This window comes from Chrysochloris asiatica, unplaced genomic scaffold, assembly GCF_000296735.1.
Source record: "Chrysochloris asiatica unplaced genomic scaffold, ChrAsi1.0 scaffold00360, whole genome shotgun sequence".
NCBI classification, from domain to species: Eukaryota; Metazoa; Chordata; class Mammalia; order Afrosoricida; family Chrysochloridae; genus Chrysochloris; species Chrysochloris asiatica.
The window spans coordinates 2,240,163-2,245,595 of record NW_006408878.1 but is presented as its reverse complement, the minus strand read 5'-3'; the positions used below and the strand labels follow the sequence as shown (position 1 = coordinate 2,245,595).

The 5,433-nt window shown below is 37.2% G+C and overlaps 1 protein-coding gene across 1 annotated transcript in view; it reads left to right on the top strand.

The window, feature by feature from the left end:
* Window positions 1–2,179: 2,179 nt before the first annotated feature.
* PDE4D (phosphodiesterase 4D, cAMP-specific) overlaps window positions 2,180–5,433 on the top strand; it is a 2,172,274-nt gene continuing 2,169,020 nt past the window's right edge. Inside the window, exon 1 of the mRNA XM_006876166.1 lies at window positions 2,180–2,304. The gene's annotated coding sequence lies outside the window, so the exon portion shown is untranslated. The remainder of the gene's footprint in view (window positions 2,305–5,433) is intronic.

Genomic DNA, 5,433 nt, shown 5'->3' with positions numbered 1-5,433 from the left:
TGTAAGATTCTAACTTAAAGATGGTGGTTGGGTGGTGTGTTTGTTTTCAAAGTTGTAAGAAGTGAGGTCATCCTAAGGGAAACTTCCAGGCAAGGATACATATGAAATGATGTAAATGCTTTGGAGTATTCTTAGCTCTGTTTATTGATAAATGGAGGTTTGAACATGGGTGTTCAAGGGAATTTAATGGAATTTTATTAAGGGAATGACAAATAGGGAGTTTTGTGTGTGTTGAAGGTTTAATACCAGTATTACCTTAGGGCTTGTTTCCCACCGCAGAATAGATAGTCAATGTTATTTTTTAGTAAAGAGGACAAAGATTTTAACAACCTGGCTCACTCAGAAGTCTTGGCTCTCCTATAGTCACCGTAGGCAGCAGCGCTGTCAAATAAACAAAAATTTAATTAAATAAAAGACATTTAAACAGAGCAGAAATATTCTTCTCTGGTTAGTCACAAATTGGACAATTCAAAGAACAACCCCTGGGGGGAGCTGCCAAAGGATTACTTTGTGTTGTCTGTGTACCGCTATGTTTTTCTTCTTGGTGTCAAATCGCAAGTTGAATTCAGTCAATTATCTACAGCAAACAAAAAGTGCATAAACGTCTTCTCCATTACTGTTTATATTTCATCACTAAACAAAGCGAGTTTTCCTTTGTTGTTCCTTTCTCTGGGAGTTTATAAGCCCAACATGATTTGAATACTGTGTGGGTTCTTCTGTCACTTTGAAAACATAATGATTGATTAGGTTATTTTAAAGTTTATCACAAAGATTTTTTCTCCTTGTTGTTACTAATGCTATGCTTGCTAAAAATTTGTTAAAGAAATACACTAGTTTTTGAGGATTTGGAAAAATTGATCATTGGATAAGGTATGTTATATACCTAGAGGGTATGTGGATGGGTTATCTGTATGTCATTTCCTTTATTTATTTGCTTATCTGTTGTTTTGCTTTTCTTATTTTGTCACCTTGATAATAATTTTGCTTTAAAAATGTTGTCTTCATATACTTAAATCATTATACATTTGGAAATATTTGTGGGTATAACTAACACTTAAACATGTAATGGAAACATAATGAAAGTATTGTAAAGAAAATAAGAAAAACCTGGGCCTTGAGGCATCTGTCAACTCTCTCTTGTGTCATTCTCTGCCTCAACATGCCCATCAAGGTACATTCTTAACAGGCCTATGTGCCAACGGCCAGAGATGTTAAACAATAACTTATCTTCCCAACTTACGATTTGAGTATATGTAGTTCTTTCCTTTTAAATGTGGAAAACCTTTAAGTGTGTTATGAAACCCTTTCTCTTTCCTCTCTGTCTCTTCTCCCTTTATTCTTGTTTCTATGAGTGGGTGAAACAGAGGCCCATCTGAAAAGGTAGCTTTAAAACTGTTCTGGAATATTATCTATTTTCCTCCACAGGTGATTTTTTTGTTTGTTTTAATAGCTTCTTTCAGGACTGTTAAGCCTCCTTGTATTCATACTCATACCTGAGGAGCTCTGGTAGTAGTGGGTAAGCAACTGGGCTACTAACAGAAAGGTTGGTGGCTTGATCCCACCAGCCTACTTTAAGGGAGAAAGATGAGACAGTCTGCATTTCCACCCTGTCCTTACATGGTCTCTATGAGTTGAAATCAACTCAGTAACAGTGGGTTTAGTTTTTGATTTTCTATTCATACTTAAAAATGCACGATATTATAACAGATGGGAATGGAAAAAGGTGAAACAAAATTGAAATATATCTAGTTCCCCGTGCTCCTTCATGCTTATCATTTTTCCTTGGCATTATCCCTACTAAAAATAAAAAGAAAGATAAAAATTACCTCAGGTGTTTGCTGAGGCAGTTACCCTTTTGTTTTTAGGGTGGCTCTTGTCCTTTAATGCAGGCGTAGCTGGGCTTGACAAGCTAGGGAGAGATCTAACCCCAGGTGTTGTCTTTTCCCAGGTCACCTGTCCTTCCTCCAGACAATGAAGCTATGATTTTTCTCTGGCCTCGCGAGGGAAGGTGATTCCAGATCAGCAGATTATCATGCGAAATATCTCATCTATGTTGTTCTAGCGCAGCCCTTTCAGTTTTCCCGAGCCAGTTAGACTTGTTATGAGGAGCTAAACGATTGGTTGGAACTGGGGCTCAGTTTCATAAATTACAGCCCAGCGTACGAGGCACACGAGTGCTATAGTTGCCGTTGACCAGAGGGGCCTGTCAGATCCTGCCTTAAAGAATATGTAGTCATAACTGAGTTCTAACACGGCCTTGGATGTTTCTGTCCTAAATAGCTGACTTTGCATCTGCAAGACTGTGTGAGTAAGCCTGACCTTTTTTTTTTTTTTTTTTAACTCAGTAAATTAATTACGTGTCCCGCGAGGGAGTGATTGTAATTCGAAAATACTGAATTAGCAGATGATTCATTTTAAAGGTGCTGTACTATATGTATCAAGTTCAATATGGTTAATCTTAAAGCTTCTAAAACCTGGCAGGATTATTCCAGCTTCTGGCCACGAATTATAGTCAGGTTGCATTAAGAAGGAGGCTGTTCAATGCATTTGCTTGCACTGTGTTTTTTTTCAAGTCACTAAAGTGATAAAGTTCCAAAGTGAGTAGGTTAAATCAGGCATCTGGTGTCAAAGCAAAGACTTGGGAGTATTGAGTCAGGCAAGATTTCCCACCCCCACTGTCCAAAATAGAGAGTGAGCTGTAAATGATAACAAATGCTTTCGGGGCACAAGTCCACAGCAGTTACAGCACCGTGAAAGGAAGCATGTAAAATGATGGCATGCTTTGCTGTGATGTGCAGCTGTCTCAAAACATACTCTATGGAAAACGAAAACGCTTCTTATATGTAAAGAAATGCTCTTAGGTGATTCTGTTTATGTTGTAGAGAGCTGAAGGAGAAACCACAAGCTTGTTTCTAAATGCCTTAAAACAAGTCCATTGAACACAGACACAAACGACCCTGACAAGAATGTGTGTGGATTGTAATTTGTGGTTTGAGCATATCAAATCCCAGGGAAGCTGTTGTCGGGTCTGTGTAATTGCTGGGGATGACTTCTAGTGCTAACCAGATTTAAGACCAAGCTGGAACAAATTGAAATGAGAAATTAAAACAACAACAACAACAACAACAACAGCATTTTACTACCTTTTATAGCATGTATGTACTTTGGGATAGAATTGGCTCCATATGATAAGTACTGGACTGCGAACCCAAAGTCTGTGGTTCAAGCCCACCAACGGCAGAAAGTTGAGGTTTTCTGCTCCCATGAAAATTTAAAATGCCTCAGAAACCTTATACAGGGTCCCTATGAGTAGGAACTGACTTGAAGGCATTTAATAACAACAATAAACTGTAAACAGTGCACTTTTGAATCACTATTGATTTCTTTGATCAGATCATAAAACAATAAATAAAAGGGTGTTTACCTATGTAGGTCTTAGGAATAATATTTCTCCTTCCAAATAGATTTTTTTAGTTCTTCCTAAATAAGACAAAAGCTAGGTAATATCTTATAATTTTGGATCATTTTTTATTTTTTTTCCAATTTTTTTCTCTTTAGACTTACGCATACAAATGTATGCATTCTATTGTATAGAAGTCTCAAGAATGAATCATTTGGACAGTTTTATGTCATTTATTGTGGCCAATTTCAACTTCTGAAACCAACAGTAATGATTTGCCAATTCTTAAAAAATAATATTTATAAACTCAGCAGCAGTTTATTTTTAGTTCACATTTTTTAAAACCACTAACATGATTTAACCCATAGCAGAAAAATGTTAGTTGTGTTTTTGCAAAGTTTGATGTTTATATTACAGTAGTAATGCAGTTTTATTGTTAAAAATATTTTCTCTTTCTGAAATCTGACCACTTTCAGATCACACTAATGAATGAGATTCATGAAAAGAAAGAGAATTAATCAACATATGCTCCATTTAAAATAACCAAATGTGTGCAAAACAGATGTATTTGAAGAAAGGCAATTCAAACAGATTATTTCAGAAGCAAATTTGCTAAATGAAGAAAGAGTATAATGAGTTCCTTGATTGAAGCAGAATAATGACTTCATTGATTGAATTTCTTTATCCATAGACACTATGAGTAACAGGTGACTCATTCACTGTTTAAGGAAGAAAGTAGCAGCATTGATAAAAGAAACATACAAGTATTGCTATTGCTCAAAGTAGAGTTTGGGACCCATATATAAATGTGAATTAGGGTGAAAGTTGCTTTATCTGAACTAGCTTCTACTTTTAATTTGTTTTTGTTGTTGTTAGATGTCATCGAATCAGTACCAACTCATAGCGATGCTATGTGCAACAGAACGAAACACTGCCCTGTCCTGGGCCAGCCTCACAATTGTTTTCACGTTTGCCCATTGTTGCTGCCACTTTGCCAATCTATCTCACTGGAGGTCGTCTTCTTTTTCTCTGACCCTCCACCGTATCAAACATGACATCCTTCTCCAGCGACTGGTCCCTCCTGACAACATGTCTGAAGTATGAGAGATGAAGTTTGGTCATCCTGACCTCCAGGAGCACTCTGGCTGCCATTCTTCTAACACTTTTGACTTAGCTACTCTTGTTTTCCTAAGGTCAATATAGCTTTGTTGATGTTGGAATCATATTTCCTCTTACCTTTCTCTATATTAACTTGCTTTGGTGCTTTAAGATCAATCCAATAAAATTGACTTATGCTTAATAGGTTGTGGTGGTAGTGTGCCGTGGAGTTGGTTCCAACTCATAGTGACCCTGCATAGGGCTTCCAAAGCTATAAATCTTTATGGGAGCAGAAAGCTTCATCTTTCTCCCATGGAATGGCTAGTAGTTTTGAACTGCTGACCTTGACGTTAGCAGTCTGACTTAATAACTACTATGTTACCAGAGCAAATCTAAATAACATGTCTGCAATTCAGAAGGTGATTAAAACCAGAACTCAGGAACATTCCGGTGGGTGTGGGTGTGGCTAGGAGTATTTACATCTTGTACTTCCTTTAGGACTTCCACCTTTTTACTTCTTTCTTAGACACAGGATCTGTCTCTTTTTTGAAAAAGGTAGGCAGGGCAGTAAGGAAAGAAGAAGTGGAAGAATGCCAGGTGACCAGGGGGCAGAGAGCTGTGACATGGCATTGTGGGAAAAGGAAACACCTTTACAACAGTGTAGCTGTTTCTTCTTCCCTCCATACTTCTTTATTTTCTGAAATCATTTTTTGTCTGTCTGTGAAAGTTCTTTTGTAGATAAGGCTTTGTAAAAGTTTGCATGCCTACCATAGGCAGAAGGATTTGACAAAAGAGATACCCAACAAAAAATGTATCACTTTATGGACTTGCTAAATGTTCATGAACACACATTCTCATTTGCAAACTCCTAACAAAAAATCCTCACCACTGGACCAGTAAACAACATTCTTATCAATGGAGAAAAGATTGAAGTT